At 35.4% G+C, this 23,612-nt stretch overlaps 1 long non-coding RNA gene across 1 annotated transcript in view; it reads left to right on the top strand.

The window, feature by feature from the left end:
* The window catches only part of LOC116668287, a 178,630-nt gene extending 160,834 nt beyond the window's left edge, over nucleotides 1-17,796 (top strand). Inside the window, exons 5-6 of the long non-coding RNA XR_004325406.1 lie at nucleotides 15,980-16,038; nucleotides 17,285-17,796. This is a non-coding gene — a long non-coding RNA (uncharacterized LOC116668287). The remainder of the gene's footprint in view (nucleotides 1-15,979; nucleotides 16,039-17,284) is intronic.
* The last annotated feature ends 5,816 nt before the right edge of the window (nucleotides 17,797-23,612 follow it).

Here is a 23,612-nt window from a genome sequence, read left to right as displayed (position 1 = left end):
TCTGACAATGATATACAGGATATGATGACCTATAAAGTGGTAGAGTCTAAGCCAGAAAAAAAAAAAAAATCAATCTAGACTAGTGGGAGAGAGTGGTGACGAGAAAATACTGCCCTGAAGAAATGTTTCCTGAAAAGTACGTGTGAGTTATCCAGGTAGGAAAAAGTTAGGGATCACCACTATGAAAGGCATCAGGGCGGAAGAGGAGTTGACTTTGGGTATAGAAAATTGCTTGGGTAGAAAGAAGCTCTGATGCAGGAAAAACTGCTGTGTGCTTGAAGAATAGTCATAAAGCTTTATTGCAGACTATTTGAGAGAGGATGGTATCAGGTCAGAATAAAAAAAAAACAACAAAAAACAAAAATCGGACCAGACCACACAGGATGAAGTGGGTCATGGGTGGCCAAGCCTGACATATAAATATTTCAAGAGAGGCCCATTAAAGCTACAAGAAGTTGTACCTGATTATTTAACGGTGCAGAGTGAGAAACTTCTTATATGGTAATAACGTGGATCTTCACGTGCTGACATGTACCCCCACCCCCCGCCCCTGTGTGATACATGGTAAAGAGTGAACCTGTCTTCATTCTCTTACACTTGATGGACTCCGTATGCCACGTACACGGCTAGCCTCTGCACTTCAAGTGTGCCCCTGTGAGAAGTAAGACAGCCTTGAGGAGACAGGTGTGCATTCTAGCATAGATCCCTGGTCTTGGGTGTGCCTTTATTCTCCATCTTTGCTGGTTGGATCAGTTAGGCTCAGGCAGGAAAACAGAAACCACACCTGCTATTGTAACAGAGAGAGTGTAATACAGAGAACTGATTGAGTAAGTGCGGCACGGAGCTGTCCACTAGGGCTGCTGCTGCTGCTGCAGTCCAATGTGATACTTGAGGTGGGGCCACAGAGGCTTCTGGTACAAGCAGCGGTGCGTCCAGGACTCTCCCGGGTGGTACTGCTTTATTCTGTCTCCACGTGCACAGGGAATAGCTATTCCAAACGAGGTGATCAGTTTAAATGAAGTCTCCCTTGTCTGACCATCATTATTGCTAAGTGGTGCCAGACTAGAAGATTTAGAACTCATTTTCTTGGCCCTGAATCTTTATAAATTCGCTTGTGATTTTAGCAAATTCGGTAGATTTCTACTTTGATTGCTTTTCAATGAAAAAACCATTTTAGCCCTTGCTGACCCCAGCAGGGACAAGTACAACTAAGAAGTGTATGATGGGTCAGGGAGGAGGAGATTAAGAGTGCCACTTTCTGAGATGGAAAAAATAGATCTATGTTTGCTAGGGGTATAACAAGCCAAGTTACAAACTGACAGTTGTTCTATGGAATGGAACAATTCCTATGTGGAAATAATTAGAAGGCAATTTGGGTTTACTGATAAATATAGAGCTCAAGGGAAAAGTCCGTCCTCACTATATAGATAAAGCTGTTAGAGCGACTGAGATACCATAGGGAAAAAATGAAGTTTTCCCCAGGTTAAACACGGTTTCTGCGGAACACCAAAATTTAGGAGCTGTGACGGGGGAAAAGCTCACTTAAGAATAAAAGAGCAACTAGAAAGATAAGAAAACACCTGGAGAAGGTTGTGTCACGGAAATCAAGGAAGAAGTTTCAAGAATGCAAACTATGGAGAAAATTGCCTTCAATATCAAACGCTGCAGTGGTAAGAAATGTTCTGTGAAGAATCCACCAGATTTAACTAGGACACTAGTGATAGTTTGAGCAGTAGAGGATGAAACAAGATTTCACTGGCTTGAGTGTGAATGTCAAATGAAGAAGTAAAGCCAATGAGATGAGATCATCCTTTTCTTACAACAGCAGCTATTCGAATGTTGCGATGGTTTGAATGTTAATAGAAGAGAGAAAGAGCAGGGCAATGGGAGAAGGGCGTGGGGATACAGGCAGGGCATTAGCAATTTGCGCAACTTCATATGCTATGAATATTTATCCTTAACCTACAGTTGTTTTTTTTTTTTTTTAATATACTCGTTCCACCAGAAACTATCTTGGGAATAATAGTAAACTTGGCCATTATCTCTAGATTTAGTGGAATCCTTGTTGATGTTTTGGAGATTAATTTCTCTCATCATGTTCTATATTAATTAATTGGGTTGTTTTGGAAGCTGAAGAATTAGAACACCAAACATTTTTTAAATGTTTTTCAAAAATGTCCCTTTCTCATTCTAGTCAAAACACTTCTAAGTCAAACTTAGGTATGACATGTGTTGCTGAAAGATCGACCTCTGTCCCTGATAAACCAGATAACTCAGAGACAGGGTCTTGGAGCTTAGAAGAAAAGAGACAGCTTTATTGCTTTGCTGGGCAAAGGGGACCTACAACAGGCTAGTGCCTTCAAAATTGTGACTCCACCTTGGGGATGGGGTAGGGTGATTACATAGTCATAGCTTAACAATAAAACACCAATAACAATCAGCAAAATCATTTTCTTGTTACAAGTTTTAGAATCGTGTCATGGTGTCTCCAGAAGACCAATTCTGTAGAGACTAGCAATTGTCACTTTTTTAATCCTTTCATCTTGCAAACACCTGCGGCGTGATTCTTTATGATAATTCAGCCTATTTTGTAGGGTTGCAGTTCTGTGACCTTCTTCCTGGAGAACAACTCAGAAGCCAAGCATGATTATAGCTTTTGATGACTGGAATAAAGTAGAAACAGTAAGATCAATAGCTTTAGTTTCAACAAGGGGCCTGGAGCTGTGAGCAGTAACCTGTCGGTCAGGTTTGTTGGCCGTTTTAAGGGCACACATAAGAATAAGCAATCTGTTAGCCTAAATATGGCCACTTTATTATTTCTCCTTCACATGAACTGTGTTGTGAGGTTTCTTTTAGAGTTTCTTCCATGATCTGAAGGAGTGAAAAGCCCTGCCCACCTTACTCCTCCCCCAAACACACTCACAATACACATGCTATCTCAGGGGAGGTTATAAGAGATTGATTCATGGTTAATTTCTGTGGCATGATCTGGTCCTCATATGCTCTGTGTTGAAATTATATTTCTCCCTCTTTTACTGAAAAAAAATTAGAATAATGACCTTGACTACCCATCTCAGATTCCACATGTAAGGAACTTGGAAGTCATGACTTTGTTCTAACAAGTAAAAAGCTGAACAGACCAAAAAATCAACAACTCTTCTAGGATCTGTAAGAAGAGAGAGGACACAGATCAAATAGCTACCCTCAAATTGGAGAGACCAACAGATGAATACAGGTCATTAGCTTACTGGAGCAGGAGCTCACAAGCAGAAACCTCTCAGAGAACTGGGTTTGGGGCAGGAAGACCAGAACTATAATTGATGAATTGGTAGAGGCTCAGTGCAGACAAGTCTGAGAGCTAACAACTCCTGGGTGACCCCAATCATAGAAATGCCCCCGCAATTTTGTGAGTGCTTCCTCCAGGAGTTTAATCTGGTGAACATCAGAGAAAAATCTCCTCCAGCTTCCTGCATAGGGGGAAAAGGAACCCATCTGAAATACAGTTGACCTTTGAACAACAAGGGGGTAAGGGGAACCAAACCTCCCGCGCATTCAAAAATCTGAGTATAACTCTTGACTTTCCAAAAACTTAACTATTTATGACTTACTGTTGACCAGAAGCTGTACCAATAACATAAAGAGTCGATTAACACATATTTTGTTTATTATACGTGTAATACATTATATTCTTACAGTAAACTAGGCTAGAGAAAAGAAACTGTTATTAAGAAAATCAAAGGAAAAGAAAATACATTTACAGTATATCTATTAATTTATTGAAAAAATCTGCATAAAAATGGATCCGTGAGGTACAAACTGATGTTCAAACCCAAGAGTCAACTGTACACTCTTTTCTTAACAAGTCCTGCCCGTAAGAGAAACTAGTTAACCAGAGTGTAGTCTGCTGGGGTATTGTCAGGCCCTAACTAACCTGGGGGAAGAGAAATACTCAACTCCAGCCAGCTCTAGCCATCTTGTTCCACCTAAGTGTGGAGGGAAAAAACCTGAGAGACACATGTGAAATTCACAGCCCAGAAGCACAGGCTCACCGAATGACTGAGACCTAATCACAGCACTATAGAACACTTCCCCACCACACGCCTCACCATCTCACCACCACACTACTGAAAGCCTGTATTTACAGAAGTTTTCTTCTGAGTTCTGTCCAGCGCTGACCTCCAAATACAATTTTTCCTGTTTCCTAGGGAATCCTCAGTAGATGTTTAATGACTTGTCATTGAAATATATGGAAAATAAGGCCTGCTAATTTTCTCATGACTTTCTTTTTTGTATTTTGTAAAATGTAAATGGTCTCTTGGGCCCAATCCTATAAGTAGCATGCTTACCTACTGACAGTTCAGCAATAGGAGGAATGTGGGCTTCCCTAAAGAAGTAAGAATGATCACACGGCAAGTGACCAAGAGTCTTCTTCGACCTGCAAAGCAGGGTTTTGCAATGGTGTCCTGGCCCATTATCCTAATAAGATAGGGAATGAGTACCAGACACAGATGTCGTGAATGGGCTCTGAAAAGTACATGCTGAAATGTGAGGGACAAAGGAAAGATCCCTGCCTACAAGAAATCCTGAAAGGGTTATATAAGGACATAGGAATTAATGGGATGACAAATGTGACAACCTCTGCGGTAAGTAACAAGATATATTACATTAAAATATCCAAATTATGTCAATTGCTTTGACTTTATATCTTTCAGAAACCATAGATCAAAGCTTAATTGAATTTAAATGAAACATTAAATGTCATATTGCTCAAATAATATTTTCAAAGTGTAAGCCTATAACAATTGCTTTTGTTTTCCAATTTCAGATAATTTAAAAAAGAGTCAATGTAATATATGTGCTTCATTCAATCCAAATCAGAATTCTTCAAGTCTGTATGATAAATGTGTTGCTCCACATAAAAGCATAATGATAAAAATAAATTAAGCCATTATACATAAGAATTCTAGGTAATTTTCTTTAATTGCTGTGCAGCATCAATTATATCTGGGGGCACAGAAGGCTTTTAACCTAATTCTCAAATCTCTCTATGGCCTATATTTTTTTGACCTATGGACACTAAGAAAATAAAATTATAAAAAAGATTTTTTTCTGATTACTTACAATCTTTCCCATGAATTTTCACTTGTAGTAGGGCAAAATTGATTTTATATAGCATACAATTAAACTAAAAAATAATTTTAAAAAGGTCTTATATTTGCATATTATATGAAATAGCATTTATTACATTATCTCAATATACTTCAAAAATACTTTTTGACATTATAATTATCTTAAAAATTTTTCAATACATTCTAATTTTCTAATAAATGTGTAATTATTTTAAACAAAAACACAGGGAAATACCCATCTTACTTACTTCATTGTTGGCAGCTGAATTCAACAGCCATTCTTTTTTTTTCCCCTCTTCTAAGAGCCACACACTGGGTTGATCCTTGTAGTCAGTGGCGATTCACCACGTGACGATCATTCTGCGTGGCTACTTTAAAGACAGACAAGCAAATATATGTTCCCAACATGACATCCTCATTTTTTGTAAATTGACTAATTACAAAACAAAACAAGGATTATTGTATTTGTAAAACATAACCAGGATATCTGCCAATTTGGTGATTTCAATTCCTTTATGTGCAAATTTCCCTGTCCTTCAGTATGTAAATATTAAATATCAAATCTCCATATTACATATGGTTGGAAACCCAGTACCTCCTAAATTTATAGATGACCAAGAGACTTAAATTTCTCTTTATTTCTAATATCTGGAGTCCACTGAATCTTTCTATTCCCACCCAAGAGGTATACTGAATATGTCACTGCCTCCTTCACTCTCCAAAATAACACAACTTACAGAAGCTGTGAGATATTGAAAGAAGAGTTTTCTCACAGCATATAGTTTACCATGGGGATCACCTTAATAATAGATTATGGTAATTCTGAGTATGAATTATTCTATACAAGAAGTCAGTTTGTATGGAATTCTGGGTTCACTAGATCCAACATCTGTGAACATGGGTGATTTTCTTACTCTGTCTGTGCCTCAGTTGATTTACATGGAGATTGAGAGGATTGCATGAGTTACTATTTGCAAGTTTTTTTGTTGGCTTAGTTTTAGTTTTGTTTGCTGGCATATTGCTCCCATCCCCTACACCTGCTGTATTATGGCTGTCTCAGAATCTCAAAAGCTTATGCCACTTTGTTATATATATAAAAAAATTTCTTCTAGGTTTTTTCTCCATAGCTCATTGTGGCCGTGACTTCTGAGCTGTTCTTACCAGTTAGGGTGGATATTAAGATGTTGCACTGAATTAGAGGTTTGCAAAATTTTTGGTAAAGGACCAAATAATAAATATTGCAGGCTTTGCAAGCCATAAGGTATCTCTTGCAACTACTTAATTCTGCTTTTGTAGCCCAATAGCAGCCACAGAAAATACATAAACAAATGGGCAGGCTATGCTCTAATAAGACTTTGTAAAAACAGATGGATTTGGTTCATGAGCCATAGTTTGACTGTCATGCTCTAAAAGAAACATGAATGTGGCTATACCCATGAACCATAGTTAACTGACCCCATCCAGCACTGAACAAAAGCAGACTGAGCTTTTAAAATACTTTTTATTATTATGAAATGCCTCATAAATATAATTCTATATGTTATATAAATGTTATAGGACATAAATAGTAAAACAATAATAAAATGAGCAATCGAGGAGTGTTACCAGTACAGTTAAAATTCCCTCTATGACCCTTTTTTTTTTAATTGAAGTATAATCAGTTTCCAATGTTGTGTTAATTTCTGGTTAATCACTATAGCATAGTGATTCAGTTTTATATAGATATGTGTGTGTGTGTGTGTGTGTGTGTATTCCTTTTCATATTCTTTATCATTATAGACTATTACAAGTACTGACTATAGTTCCCTATGCTATACAGTAGGTCCTTGTTGTTTATCTGTTTTATATATTGTAGTTAGTATCTGCAAATCCTGAACTCCCAGTTTATCCCTGCACCCAACTCTTTTACCCCTGGTAACCATAAGTTTGTTTTCTATGTCTGTGAGTCTCTTTCTGTTTTGTAAATAAGTTCATTTATGTCATTTTTTAAGATTCCACATGTAAGTGATATCATATGGTATTTTTCTTTCTCTTTCTGGCTTGCTTCATTTTGTATGACAATTGCCAGGTCCACCCACGTTGCTGCAAATGGCATTATTTTATTCTTTTTTATGGCTGAGTAGTATTCCATCATATAAATATACCACACCTTCTTTATCCAGTCATCTGTCGATGGACATTTAGAAGTTTTGTTAAATACTTATATATATATCCTTAGTTTTTGTATACTTTTGTTTTTATGTAATGGATGCCATACCTGAGGCAGTTTTTTTGGTGCTGTTGCTAAGTCACATATATTTCTGAGACTGATATATTTTGATTTGATTGACCATGGCTCATTCATTTATACTCCTGTAATTAATTCTAATGTATAAATATAGAATTGCTTTGCCCATTCTTTTACTTTAGAAACTTTTTGGCTGTTATGAGTTCCTTCCTATTATAAACAACCCTGGAATAAATATTATTGTTCACTTCAAGTAAAAAAATAATTCCATGGGATATATTAGCTTTATCTATTTTTATTCACTTGAACATGTTTTTTCTCTTTAATCACTTTATGGAAGAATAATGTTAATATCTTTTTGAATGTTAATCCAAACTTACATACAGGAGATAAAAATTAATTTAGATTAGATTTTGAAATATAGCCTGATTAAGTTTTCCAGTGCATTGTTTAAATGCTTTGTATTCATGAGATTATATATATATATACACATATATATATATATTCCTAATTTATATATGTGTGTGTGTATATATATAATTCCTATTTTTATATATGTGTACATATACATGTGTACATATATAAAAATAGGAATTGGTTCATGAGATGATAGAGGTGGCAAAGTCCCAAGATCTGCAGTTGGCCAGCTGCAAACCAGGAGAGCTAATGGGATAGATCTATTCTGAGTCCAGAGTCTTCTGAACCAGGAGAATCAATGGTGTCAATTCAAGTCTGAAAGCCTATAGGCTGGAGAACCAAGGAGAGCTCATTTTCAATTTGAGTGCAAAAGCTTGAAAAATACCAATGTCTCCAAGCAAGCAGTCAGGCAGGAGAATTTCCTCCTGTTCGGCCTTTGTCTCCTGTTTAGGTCTTCAATTGATTGGATGAGGCTTTCCCACATTAGGGAGGGCATTCTGCTTTACTTAGTCTACCAATTTAAATGTTAATTTTGTCTAGAAGATCCCTCACAGACACATTTAGAATAATGTTTGACCAAAAGTCTGGGCACCTCATGGCCTTGGCAAGTTGATAGATAATTAGCCATCAGAAACATTTTTCAGGGCTTTGACCAAGGTGTAACAAAGCATGATTCACCTGTGCCAAAAAATGATCTAGTGATGTGTTGAGAATGACTGAAATGTATGGGTAGTTGCAGGGAGGCCTTTTAGGAGGGAGGTAAAAAATCCAAGGAAAAATCCAAGGATGGCAGCTGTAGAGCTAGTAAGAAGTAATAAGAATCTTAATAGATTTTGAATCTATTGACAGAGCCAACAGAATTTGGATATGGGTTGAAAAAGTAAAGAAGTCAAGGACAATGCCAAAGTTTTTATTTTTAAAAAATGGAAGAATGGAGTTGACATGATCTGCTTTGCTATAGTAACTAGGTAAGCAGATTTGGGAGAGAAGAGAACTAGAGTTGCATTTGACACCTTAATATGAGATGTCTATTTGACATTCAAGCTATTATTAATTTATCGAGGCATTTGTTAATAATGAATTAAATTTTGACTCTTCCACGACATTTGACAATTTTCATAGATTAAAAAAAGATGCAAAAGTGAAAGTGTAACTACGCTTCTGTAGTTGAAACATATCTTCAGAGGGGCTCTATCTGGGCACTTGCAAATCATGCTACAAATCTGAGAACCCAGTTTGACTTTACATGGCTTAGACTTAGAGCCAGCCTTTCCTACGCACACAGCTACGTGCTGGGAAGCAAGAAGTTGAGAACACCGATGAGATCCCTTTCAACGGTATGCCAATCTCTCGATGACTTTGTCCCAAACTGCTTTTCCAGCCTCATTATTCATTGCCCTCAAGCATTTTTCTCCAATATTTCAGTTATTTTCTGCTTGCTAAAGTCTTTTTCCCACCCCATATCTTTACCCATGCTTATCTTTCAGTCTGAGAAGATCTGGTTTCTCATTTTCTGGTTCTTAAAATCGTTCACCGGAAACACTTAAAACAATTACTCTCTCCTCCATGAAATTTTCCTAATGTTAAAATAAATTATTTTTTTCTCATATGCTTCCATCACATATTTTGGAAATCAATAACTATTTTACAATTCTAGAATGTATTATAGTCTGCTATATCTGCCTGTTTTTTTTTAAGTAAGGCTGCAGTGTTACTATGAACAGTATTACTATAAACATCATTTATCTTTTTTATTCTCCAAACACCTTGCACATGATAGGTGATTAGCATTGTATGATCATTTCATTCAACTGAACAAATAGAGTATTTGAACAGAAGTAAAATGAAGCAATGAATAATGCAGGTTTAAAAAATCATTCTATTATTGTAGACAACTCTTTATTATACTTTAAAAATCACCCCTACTTGTCCCCAGTCAGTGCTTGGTACCATGGGAGAAATTGTGAAATCCACAGCTATAATCATCCTCACCCTCATTTTTAACATCATGCATTTATTTTTATTTCTTGCTTTTAGAGATTGACACATTATGATTATATATTAAGAAAATATCACGGATATAACACCAACCAAACATTTAAGGAGTGCAGTAATTAAATCATGCATTTATTGGTGTGTATAAACATTATTTAAAGCCAATAAATAAGTTTATATCACGAAAGAGGAGCAATTCTTATGATTATACTGTGAGGGGACAGGGAATTGGTTTTTAATAATTTCTAATTTGCTCCATCTTTCCTATGTAAATGACCAGATTTAGAATTGCTCATAGCTTCCCCAAACTTATTATCTGACCAATAGAGAGAATAATTAAATGCTTACTTCATTCTCTCCAATTGCATTGTTACTATTTATACAACTATAGGAAGTCATCATTAAGGACTACATGAATTATTCAAAGAACCATTATAATTAAGTGTGTGTAAACAGGAGAAAAATCTTAATAATTAAATTATTTTCCAAGTGTGGAAATGGAATCACTTTTATTATTTCTTAGCAATAATAAAGAAAATACAATATTTTGTCACATACTGAGATCATTAACTTGACAACCTAAACTATGCAATCTTCAGCCAAGTAAAAGAAAGGTAAAAAAATGGAGTCTAACCAGCTAAAAGTAATGTCATAAAGTCCAATGAAGTAAAGCTGATACACATTAAACACATTAAACACATTCTTTTTTAAACACCTTATTCCTCAGGCAGAACCAACCTACTGTTATTTAGATGTTTTTTGTCATGCTTAAATTATTTCACAATCCAATATAGAATTGAAAGAATAAGTTGAAAGTCGAGAGAGGCTATGAAAGTGTGACAGTCACAAGAAGAGAGTCAAAACCATAACAGAACGCAGAGCCTCTAAGAAAATGTTAATAAAGATAGACTCTACAGATGCGAGTCTTGAGTGAGCACGTATGTATTGCGTTATATTTAATATTGACCGTAATGACCTTACAAGTGAGAAAACTGAGGCTGACAATGGCTAAAAGAATAGTTTATATTGGTTTGGATTATTTACTGTGTGACCAAGCTGGACTAAGGATATTCTCTGAAAAGCACATTTATTTTCACCTTGAAAACCACCTTGAGAATCAGTTTGAGATCCCGAACTGTTGGGATGGACTCCCAATGACTTTGACCCAGTCAAACGTACATTTAGATAGAGCAGAGATTCTGAGCTGGCGTCCTAGTTCCTTTATGAGAAAAGATAATGACAATGTCCGGTTTGTAATAATCCAGATTTTCAAAGCTATAAATAAACAATGTATGTATGAAGGAAAATGGGGCTGGCTGTCCAATGAATAACTGAGAAGCAGGAATATGTTCTTCCACAAGTAAACAAAGAATATACATCATTCACTGTAATGGAACAACATAGATTACAAATTGGGTCTTTAACTAAAAGTGAGCCAAAGAGCTGCAGCTGATGCTACTGTTTATTTTTAAAGACACTACAATTTTTGCAAAGGAAGACATTACAAAACTTGAAAGAATAGCTATAATTCTAAAGTCATCCCAAAATGGGGAGAAAAAGTGTTATGCTGATTAATATTCTTTATCAGAAAGTTTTCAGAAAGAAATGGTAACAAACACAAATGTCATGAAATGAATGGATATTTATCATTTATAAATTAACATAACAGTTACAGTCACCAAACCCACATCAAAGCATTAAACTCCTCCTTGAACCTTACATTGATGGTTGCTAGTTATCACCCAAGATAGATTTGGGTTTGTTGCTCCTCTCTCTTCTCTTTCCGTTCTTGCCCTGTTCTCTCTCTCTCCTCTAATCTATCCATCCATTCATCCATCCTTCAATCCAAGATTTTGGTATAATATAATTTAATTGTTTTTTTTCCTCAACCCACATGATCAATCTCCTTAACATTTACTGTGCTTTTCCAGCATTTGATTGTCCTTGAATCTCTGCATCTACCCTTGTTCTTTTCTTTACTCTGCCATGCATCATGGTGGTGACTGGTGCCGTATTTTCTAAGGATTCTAATCAGCTGACTTCCGGCTATGACTCTTGGAAGGTGTTGTTGGGAGATAGTCAAGGGCAGGAAATGAATAGATGGAATTTATTTTATCTTGGATTATGAGGGAGTGGTTCTCTTTCCTCTGTGGATGCAATTTCTCCCAGGTAAACTCACTATGTATTCTACCTCCTCCATCTACCCTGGGTCCAGATTCCCCCTCCCCCCACAAGATAACCCTCCTCTCTTGAGTCTCCAGCTGAGAGGTGATAGCAGCTACTTGATATTGCTGATTTATGGTCTGTTCCACTCTCCTAATTTAGATCTGTATCTTTTCTGTCACTTGTAGAACCAATTCTCTGTATTCAGGAAGTTTCTGTTATCTAGTTAGACCCTGATTAACACAGCAACCTAAACATTTACTTCCTCACTCTAAATTTTTTTTGAACGCAGTATGAATAAAATGAGTAATGTTTTGAGTCTATCTTCTGTTTTCACTGTGGAATAAAGGGACTTCTGGCTCAGCCAGTTGGGTTTCTTCCACTCCCCTGACCTCTAGAGGATTTGTTTATTGCCAGCTAATTTCTTACCGTGATAAAAGCAGGACTGGAGCTATTCAACTGTATGAGTAAGGGTGTTGTGAGATCGTTTTTGAAGAAAGAGGTGTATGTATAGCTGTTGCAGGTGCAGGAAATAGATGACAGAGAAAAAGACGAGTTTTAAGAAATATTACTATGTACTACATTTATGGAGTAAAATAAGCCAACAAGAGTTATTTTAAAAAGTGTTATATTTGTAGGGCTGTGTCTATTCAAGTACGTGTATCACATGAGGGTATTCCAGAGGAAGCAAGAGCTGTTGCTCATAATGGAAGTAACGATGGTCCATTGCAAAAATCTTACTCATTCGCTTCCATCTATTTTTGCCTTCCTTCTGTTGGTCTCTTATTGATTTTCTGTTTTTCAACTTGTTTTTCTCAAACATAAATTCTAAAACTGAAGTTTTGATTGATTCTGAAAATGTATTTAACAATAATTTTAATATGTGACATTTATTTTCTGCTGATTATATGATAAGCACTGGTACACATGCCTCATACGTATTACCTCATTGAGTCCTTACCAGGGTCCTGTGAGTTCAGCAACGTTATTATCCTCTTCCATAGCAGGAGAAAACAGGTTCTGAAGTCAAATGGAAACTCTGCATTCTGACTTCGGTTACTAAGCTTTTAACTACTATGCTAAACAGAAAATACAAGATTTACTGAATCTTATGAAAATATATATGAAAGGAAATTTGTAAATTTCCAAATTTCTGATAAGGGTAGTGCAATTTGGGAACAATGAATTTGCAAGTGCATAGTTAGTAGCATGTAGAAATAAGTAACTCCTAAATTCTCATGTTTAATTGTAGAAGCAAATTTCATAGGTGAAAAAAATATTTAGGATTTTCCAGAGGCCAACATTTTGATTATTTTCTGAGAGGTTTCTCTACAGAAAAAATACGCTTGTTAGACTTGTTTGTTTAAGAATTACAAATAAAATCACAAAATAATTCTTTTGTGTATCACTTCCTTTGTATTCTAAATATTGATCAAGGTTTACACATAAAATCTTACTCACTTATTTCTCTTTTTCTGAATTTGTTTACTCCCATGATTTTTCACATACCTTTTATTGATAAAAAATAAAACTCACTAGGAAATCATTATTGATTTGAAGATGACAAATGTACATAAATTCTTGATAGCTTTCTGGGATTATATTTCATGCTGAGATAATGGCCTAAGAATTCAGAGTGATGTTTTCATAATCGTGTAGTTAAATACCTGATTATCTTAGATACAATTTGTGCTCTGTGAAAAATCCATGACTTCATTGTTGAAGTTAAAAAGTAGGATTTTACTTATAGTTTTTGCCTAAACTTCATTTTTTATGTGTGCCTCTGGTCCTTTCACTCTGCTTAGAGTTTATTTTTTGCTTAAGATACATACACTCTTCCTGTTTTTCACCTGTGACCATCCTTCTTTTTCTAATTACAACCTCAGCCCTTAAGAAAACTGTGAAGTTCTTTTTTAGAGCTAAGTTCAATGTGTACTCATCCTTCTCTTATTGTTACAGTGAAATACATGTCATTCTCACTTATCTAGAGATCATGAAACCAACTATCAAAAACTAGGACAGCATCAAAATACAAAATACAAATGAGCTGCCAAAGTTTTCATTCAGACATCTACCATATCAGGAATCTAGGAGCCATGGCGAGCACCATATCCAAACACCATCCAAAGGGTTTCTTTTGGAATTTTTTTTCCAAAACTCTTGCTCAGGAATTGGTCATTTGGAATCTGTTCTACGTTAAGAATATTTCTTCTCAGTTTTCCCTGGAACTTGTCCATCACTCTTTCTAGGGATTGAATTGTGTCCCCCGATAAGGTATGTTGAAGTCCTAACTTTCATACTTGTGCATGTGACCTTATTCAAAACTAAGCTTTTTGCAGATGTAATCAAGTTAAGATATGACCATCAGGGTGGGCCCTAATCCACTATAGCAAGTGTCCTTATAAGAAGAGGCATAACTGGGCACAAATATACACAGAGAGGAGAATGCTGTGTGGAAACACGCACACACAGGGAAGATGGCCATGTGAAGATGGAGGCAGAGATTGGAGTTACACTGCCACAAGAAGTAGAAAAACTGGGGCTACAAGTAGGTGGAAGAGGCAAGGAAGGATTCTTCCCTACAGGTTTCAGAAGTGTGGTTAGCCAGTACCTTATTATTGGACTTCTAGCCTGCAGAAATGTGATACAATAAATTTCTGTTGTTTTAAGTTTCCCAGCTTATGGTACCTTGTTATGACAACCTTAAGAAACTAAACAAGCTTTGACTACAACCAGGCAATGTGCATGGCTTTATTAATACACACTCTATCTTGAGCTTGATGACTATCTTAGTCAGTTTGGGCTTCTGTAACAAAAATACCAAAGACTGGGTGGCTGAAACAACAAATACTCATTTCTTACAATTCTGATGGCTGGGAAGTCCAAGATTAAGGAGCTGACATATGTTGTCTGATGAGGGCACTCTTCCTGATTTGCAGATGACTCTTCTTGTTGTGTCTTCACATAGCAGAGATCAGAGAGAAAGAGAGCAAGGTCTTATGTTTCTTCTTATAAGGGCACTAATCCCATTCATGAAGGCTTCATTCTAAATACCTCCCAAAGGCCCCACCTCCTAATACCATCATATTGAAAGTTCGGATTTCAACATATGCATCTAGAGGGGACAAATCATGAAGCCCATAACACCATACCTTTAGCCTATTCAGCAGACTTGTCTCTGCCATTACAGGTACACTAATAATAGTGCAATAGTGCACGTAAGTCTAAAACCTGGCATAGTCCTCATATCATGCATATGGATATAAAAAGTTCATCCACTGAAGCTCATGAATTTCATTCTCAGATTGACCTTCATGTCCTCATTATCACTCTTCTATTTTCATATCCAACTCTAAGAAAATTAGTTCTTCTGATTCCCCTGTTCCATAGATGATTAGAAGCAGCAAATTGAGTGGGGAGGAAGGAATTCAAGAAATACATTCAGAATGGCAATTATTACAGAGCCATGAGGTGGTAAGTTTGAAACCTGCCTTAGAATATAAATTGTATCACAAATAATCTTCTGGAGATTGGGAATTGGCCTTAATGTTTCAAGACTTATTTTTCTCATTTGTTTAATGGAAAACCATAATACCATTATGGCACTTAATGATGTAGCATTTGACAAGTACTCAGTTTAACAAATAGCAGGAAATACTATCAAAGTTTTCCCCTTTTTTTTAATTTCTTGAGGGATACCATCTAGTATCACCAACTATAAGGAAAAAAAAACTGTTCTTACATTTTTATTTAGTGCTTTAATTACTAAGCATGGATTTGACCTTGAATCTTTGACAAAATGATTAAACAATGATCAATAACTAGCAAGAACTTATGCAGTCCATTTTGGAATTTGTGTTAGATTTCTGTTGCAGCTGTAACAAAGTACCACAAACTTAGTGGCTTAGAAAAACACAAATTTATTACTTTTCCATTTGGTAGGTCAGAGATCTGATACAGATCTTTTCAGGCTAAGATCAATATGTTCTGTGTTCCTTTGTGTAGGCCCTAGGGGACAGTTTGTTTTCTCGTCTTTTCCTTTTTCTAGAGCCAGCCTGCATTCCTTGACTCATGGAGCTCATCGTGCATCTTCAAACCAGCAACACTGTAAGCCCCTAACCTTTTTTGTATAGTCACATCTTTTCCTTTGACTACATCCAGAAATGAGTTCTCTCTTAAGGACTCATGTGAGTAGGTTGGTCCCTCCCAGATAATCCATTATAATTTTTCTCTTCTCAATGTCCTTAAGTTTAGTAGCATCTTGAAAGTCCCTTCTGTTATGTACGGTAACAGATTCACAGGTCCATGGATTAGGATCTCTACTTTGGAGCCAATGAGGTTGGGTGGGAACATTATTCTACCTACTACAAAACAGTTTCCTTAGTCCTTTAAATGAATTTCTTCAGTTATACTGAATATTCATTGTATGGAATAACTAATTTTCAGAAACTCTGGATAAATAAGATTGAATATTATTTTTGGAATTTATTCTATTTGTAACAGTAGAATCTCTGATGCTTATTTTGATTCATGGAAGTATGTTGGATCCATCACATACCTAATTATTCCTGTTAGTGAAGACTTCTTAAATACTATACTCATGCAGTAAATGTTAATTGCCTCTATTCCTTGAACTGTTTTCTGTTTGGGGTATCCATTCCCTATAATGTTTTCTAGATTTGGTAATTTTATCTGCTCCTTGCACTAATTTTAAATTCCTTGTCACTAAATGGAAATTTGTGAAATGTATTACTACAAATTTCAATCTCAAAATGTAAAGTAAAAATAAGAAATGAAAAGTTTTCTGAATCAACATGTTTTTCAATTTCACTGTATCTAATTTTTTAAAAATGGAAATAGCATTGTCTATTCTCCTGTATTCTAGAGTTCTAAATAGATTAACCAAAGAGTAAACCTGCTATGAATACATTACAATGCCTATAAGTTTCATGTATTTTTGAACTCTATGTGCTTTACAAACAAACAGGAGTGCTAATATCTTCTTTGTGAATCAAAGATTCTGAATATTAAGAGTTAGACATAAAGAAACTGAGTTCTAGCATTATTAGATTACTTCAACATAGTTATTAAGCTAGATGCTAAACTAAATTTAATTCCACTGTGGACTTAATAAACAACTTAGAGGAAGAAATCATATACTGAGACTGACCTGATTGCAAAGTGTATGTATGAATTCATTTGTAGTTTACACAACAAGTATTTATTTGGTGACAGATATTTTACTAATTGCTACAAATAGAGTAGGGAATAAGAAAGATCATCTGATGTCCTTTAGAGTCTACAATTGAGTTTAGGCAAATTTGTCATAGAAATGTACTTTTTTCTCTTTCAGAACCCTTCCACCATTTCAAGTTTCACTGATGTCCCCACAAGTCTCTTTCCCTTTGTCAACTTTAAATGACAATAATTCACCTAATTTGAGAATTAACTCTAGCTTTTATTATCAAATATATTCTTGGTATAATTCTACTGAAATGTGAAAATCTACAAAAATAAATAAAACTTCAAAAGCTTAATGAAGGGTTCAAAATGTATGATTTCTAGCAAGATGGGAGATAGTTGGGATAAAATGGCCTATAAATATATTTTAAAAGGCCCATTCTAATTATACTCAATACTAATTAAATTTAGAACTTAGCAATGTGTTTATTAAAACATGCAAATTTACTATTATAAAATTAGTATTATGAATAAAGAAACTAAATCTGTAACATTTAACCTAATTTAAATTTTCTAAATACTCTGAGTTTCTTTGAGAAACTGATGTCTCATTGAAATGAAGAGAAAGAAGTTGATGTTTTCTTTTATGAGTGTTGACTTTGCCAAATTGGAACAACCCTCCCACTGTCACCACCCCTGCCACCAAAGAAATAACTATGAGCAACTCATTTCGTAAAAGTAAGGAGAGTTGAGTCAGATATTTTATTTCTATTAACAGCTGTTCCCTACTGATTCATTTTGTGAATTAAAAATAAATCACTCACTGATAATTTGTATTTACGTGCCACCTTTCTTCTGTGAAGCTAAAAAAGATTTAACATCTTTCAACTTCAATTTTTTCCCCAAAGGTTAAAGAAAAAAGAATTATAATGCCAACCATTGCCCCTCAATGTTATACATAAAAGTCTTTAAACCACTTTGATGATTTATGATAAATATTGCCAAGTATAAAATACTATTATTAACTACACATTGATTATAAGATGTCCATCATGAAAGAGTAACTTTATAACTTTGAAATTATCACTACTGTTTCGAACAGAAACAGTATTTGGTTAGAAAGAAGGCATGCACTTTGAAACTTCAAAACTGAAATGTCAGATAGTTACACATAAATGCAAGAGAAAAAGTTCATTCCACTTACCACTACTCAGTACTTCCTCCTCCCTACCCATTTTATTTTTTAATGCATTAAAATTATTCTTTGAGTAAAGTGTCCATTTAAATGATTGCTGTATTTTAAAAAACATTTTAAATGTGATGGGATGGCCATTCCTCATGCTGTCCAGGTGTTCTGGGCTAATTCTGATGGCTTAAGCGACCTCAGTGGCAGACAAAGAGACCACAGGGAGTAATGTTAATCATAGGACAACATAAAGCCTAAAATCAATGCTTTTTTTGTTTTTGTTTTTCTTCAATTAAAGCAGTTCTTGCTTTATTAAGAATGCAAAGGTATGGAGAACTGTCTTTCATTCAAGAAAAATTTACTGAGATACCCCATAAAATTGTCTTTCTACGTCTATACAAATCATCAATATAGTTATAACAGATCTTAAAATGCAACATGGCTCATGGAAGAATCAACTTGTATTTGAATTTTTTATTCGATTTTTTTTTGATTTGTTATATCCTCTAAGGCATACTAACAAAGAAATAACTTCTTTTATCCATCAACATTAAAATGGCTACTCTCTCTCTCTCTCTTTTTTTTTTTTTTTTTTTTTTTTTACAGTGATAGCCTGGTTTATTGAAAACAAATTCTTAGTTATTTCTAGTGTTGATCATGCTACTCTCTTTTTAAGGAGATAAAATAGACTGGAGCTCTAACCAATGTTTCAGGCTGTGATTTTAGATCTCCTTTGAAAGACAAACAAAACAAAGCAAAACAAAATATCTGCCAAAGATGCAAGGAGCTGTTTTATTACTGAGAGAGATGGTGTCTAACTAATATGTTGATCTCATTGTAGCTATAATATTAAACTCAGTAGTTTTTAAATATTGAGGGTCTATTTCTTCTAATAGCCATCATTATCACAACTATCCTTAGTAAAGCAACAATTGGTGGCTTTATAATGACATCTGAATTGAATTCGCAAATCTCAGTATGATGATTAAGACCCACCCCTCTTATTTAAATGTGTTTTGTTTTTAATTTCAGTCTCAATCTCTAAAGTTTTATTTCCTTCTCTCCCCCAACTAACGCCGAAAGTGGAAGTCCTTGCTGTTTGGAATGGAGGAAAGAAGGGATCCTTGGGCTGTAAAACAGACTTTACTCCCTCTTCTAATCTCTGGCTCCTCCATTGATTGTGACGTGGTGAAGGAATGATGTAAAATGCAAACGTTTCTTTACTAAACAAGTTCAAGTGACAGCTCTCCCCTGTTTGATCATCCCTGGTACTCAGTTTCCTTCCTGGCAGAAATGCCCAAATGCCAGCTCTTTGATGGTACGTGCATGGGTGGTTCAGAGAGGCTCTGTAGGCCCCCTCCCATTGTAAGTTTCCCTGCATTTTGGAACTCAGCACTACTACACTGAATTCCCTCGCCTGCCCACAATTTCCCAGCCAGTGTTGGTGGCCAATCATCTTCCTCATGGCGGCTCAGCTCTGCCACCCTGTCAGCCCCAGCATGTCTCCCCACTTGTCTCGGGTTCCATAGATTTTACAGGGACACATCAGAAGGGCTGTTGGCTAAATAGATAAACAACATAGGAGCCAAATACCAGTCTTTGGTCTTTAATTCTTACAAGTACAACTAATCTTTACAAGTGATTCTCTTAAAGGTTTTACTCTGTTGGCTTTAAGGGAGTAAAGCAGTCCCCAGCTTACCTCTTTCTTTCCAGGGATACTGTACCCACTAAACAGCTTCCACGTGACTCTTCCCATTCTCTTTTTAAGTAGAATGAAAGCACTCCGATTAGCTGTGTTGATTCTGAATGGTTTATATGAGCATGATCTCTGAGATAGCGAGAACACACTATTCTTAGAACTCAGAATTGATTCTGCAAATATTGATTGCACACCAACAACAGGGAAGGAACTGTTCTAGGTGTTAGTAAAATGGCACAAAATGTTTTTTTCCCTGTGGAGTGAAAATTCCTGTGGGAAAAAAACACTAAAACTGATTAAGGTTTTGGAAATGGAGCATTTGGAAAGCTTTAATGATGGTGGTGCCTTTTAAAATAAATTAATTAGTGAAAGCAATGCTAGAAAGGGATTATTTGAGTAGAGGTACATTAAACAGGTAAAAGATCAAGCCTTAAAATGTTGAGGTGAAGTGGGGAGGGAGGGTACCAGACAGCTGGATATGCCCCCAGAATGGGGGCTTGCACCATAAAACTTTTTGTGCTTTGTTCTTCCAATTATTTTGATCTTTCTTTGCTTAAGTCTTGGGAAAGGGAAAGTAACAAAGCTAATCTTTAACCGAGATTTTCCATTAACTAGTTTTGTGATGTTAGGCAGCCTCTCTGAGGCTCGTTCAGATTCACCATCTGTAAAATGGCAGTAATAACACCGATGGTATTGGTGAATGTATGGGTAAATGAGAAAATTCAAAAAATTTAGCAATCATATATTAACAACTCAGCAGAGAAAGCAGATAACACTATTCTTGGTTAGCAGAAACAAATCTAGAATTCAAAATCAGATCTGTCTAATTCTAAAGCCTAGACACTAAACCATTGCACACAATGGGACCTACATTATTTTCCAGGCAGCTCACAGTGATTTCCTCTTGTCATACACATATGTCTATTTTTGTACTGCTTCTATTCTTTATTTTCCTGTGTCTTTTGCAGGAAAGCAGGGGATAACAGCTGCAAATAGGTGTTCCATTAAGAGACCAAAACTGTTTACTGCAGTGTCTTGAAAGGACTCTCTCTTTTTGTTTTTAATATCTTGTGAAGAAAACATTCAATAATCCATTCCCTCAGGCGGTTTCAACTTATTCAATTCCTAAAGGACATCTTAAAGTGAAAACTCCACTAGGGTGTGTTTCCCTTGAAAGAAAGTGGTAAGGAGCAAGTTGTAGATTTCACCATCTGTACTTGCTAAGACACCTGCAGAAAAATAATTCTCACCATCCTTGGCTTTAGGCTAGAGCTTTATATAAATATAACATGTGACAATGGTTTATTTTGGCAACTATTTACAATTGGGAGTTAAGTTCTGAACACACAGTCAGTATTTACAGGTTGTGGCAAAGGAGACGATAACCTAAGTCACTGGTCCATCTGGTATCAGTCATGCCCCAAAACCCATTACCCTGGATTGAATAAAAATGCGATATCTGTACTCCTTACCATTTTTTTTTAAAACAACAACACAAAATTTCAGATGAATGGCTTGGTAGTTATTTTAATAAAATAGTTATATAAGAACCAACATCTTAGAAAACCATTTTTGTTCTTCAAATGCCTTTCAGAGTTTATAAACTCCTGGCACAGAAATAATAGAAACTTAGAACTTTTGCAGTCTAAAGATGTGAATTTCAAATATTTTTAAAAGTGGAACTACTTTTCACATTAAACTTAAGTAGTCCTCTAATATCAAAAAACAGATAAGTGGGTGCTTCATTAGAATCAGTTTACTTTATAAGTTCAAGTTTAAACTATATGCATATGAAATCAATCCATGAAAACAGTGAGCTCGTTTTGGTGAATACATGTTAACCGTGGTTGTTATGGCAGACAATTGTAGCTTTCTATCAGTTTCAGCATCCAGTTTATTTCTTATTTTTCCAGTTACACAATATTGAAAAATAGGAATCCACATAGATAAATGAAAGCAAATGGAAATCATTCTCATAGGACCTTTGGCACCCTCGAGGCACTGTAGACTTAAACAAATAGAGAAGTTTGAAATGGAAGTAGGAGATTTTTATATTCGATTTCAAGATTCAATAACTTCTCTCATGCCTGGTCAATCATAACAGAAAATTCTCAAAGCTGACAAATAAGCACACCAATTATATTTTAATATTATCAATAGAAAAAGAGTAAAGAAAATTCTTAATTTCAGCTAACAATTAGGTGGCAAAGAGCATAGATCCCTGAGAATTAACTGCCATTGAGTTTAGCCGGCTCTCATGTGCTTCGTACTGAGCTGATCAGTGCAAGTTTATATAATTGGGCCTACATGCACCTGTCTTTATAAAAAAGCCAAATATAGAATGTTACCCTTTCTTTTCAGTTACATGTTTATAAGAAGTTGTATCACATGCACAGAGATATCAGGAGAAGAAGCCTAATTTCTGTAGTCAGCACAAAAATGATGGCATAAGTGAGTGTTTACAAAATGTCAGTATTTGGCACATATCAGAGTTGAGCAGAAACTCTTCTAAACTTTTTGCTTTTACACTTTTAGTATTACTTAAAGAATATTAAAAATTTGAATCATATTTGTGGGAAACTTAAACATATGAAGAACACAGGTTGATGTTCAGTACTATTCTCTAGTTCAGTGTTATTCTCTTCCAGGTGAAGCAACAAAAAGAGAGACAGAAGAGAGAGAGAGACAAAGAGATCGTATTTGAACATATGTTAACGAGAATCGAGATTCCTTTACATCTTTTTCAGCTTTACAGACAAAATTATCCCACATTGCTTTAGTCCAGTGGTTCTCATCTGACATCGTTTTGATCCCAGTGGGACATTTGGCAGTGTCTAGAGACATTTATCATTGCCACAACTGTAAGGGAACAGTACTACTGGTCCTAGTAAATGAATTTCTGGGATGTTACTAAATATTACAATGCACAGAACAGCCCCCACAAAAAAGAATTTTGCTGCACAAAATGTCAACAGTCCCAAGGTTGAGAAACACAGCATTAGGCCACTAATACTAAATTCAAAACTTATATATTGTTATGTTTCTCTACTCAAAACTCTTTGGAAACAATCTTTTTTCCATACCTTCTCATATTATGTAAATAGGATCTCAAAATAATCCTGAAAACTACATAACATTTGATACCTAAGTGTACTAAAATGACAGAAATTACACATTCCACAGATGTTGCAAAGTTTCTAAGAGTGCTTAGAATACTTTCCCTATAACCACGGAATCTAATGAGAATGCTTTGGTTCGACAGACAGAACAATAACACATAATCACTCTGTCTTTACGTAATATTTTGCATGACTACTGCAGTGCTGTTTTCAGCCACTCTACTCTGAAGCAAGGTTGTGAACCTCCATACACGCCAGTATTTTGTTTATACAAAGGTTTTGACATAGATGGATTGTATCAGTAACACAATTTACTCTGATTGTTCCCGACTTCAAAAATTTGAAAATAGCCTTCTTTGACTTGGGATTTTTAGGTCATTTCTTATAGGATGCATTCCTGTCCTGCATTATATCTCTGAAAATAACATATACTTTATAATTAACAGGGCGTTTGATATTTTTTAAAAGAAAAAAAACACCACTGCAAACAGAAAGC

The sequence above is a fragment of the Camelus ferus genome, chromosome 2, assembly GCF_009834535.1.
Source record: "Camelus ferus isolate YT-003-E chromosome 2, BCGSAC_Cfer_1.0, whole genome shotgun sequence".
NCBI lineage: Eukaryota > Metazoa > Chordata > Mammalia > Artiodactyla > Camelidae > Camelus > Camelus ferus.
Note: the sequence above shows the minus strand (reverse complement) of the source record. Positions and strands in the feature narration are given on the sequence as shown.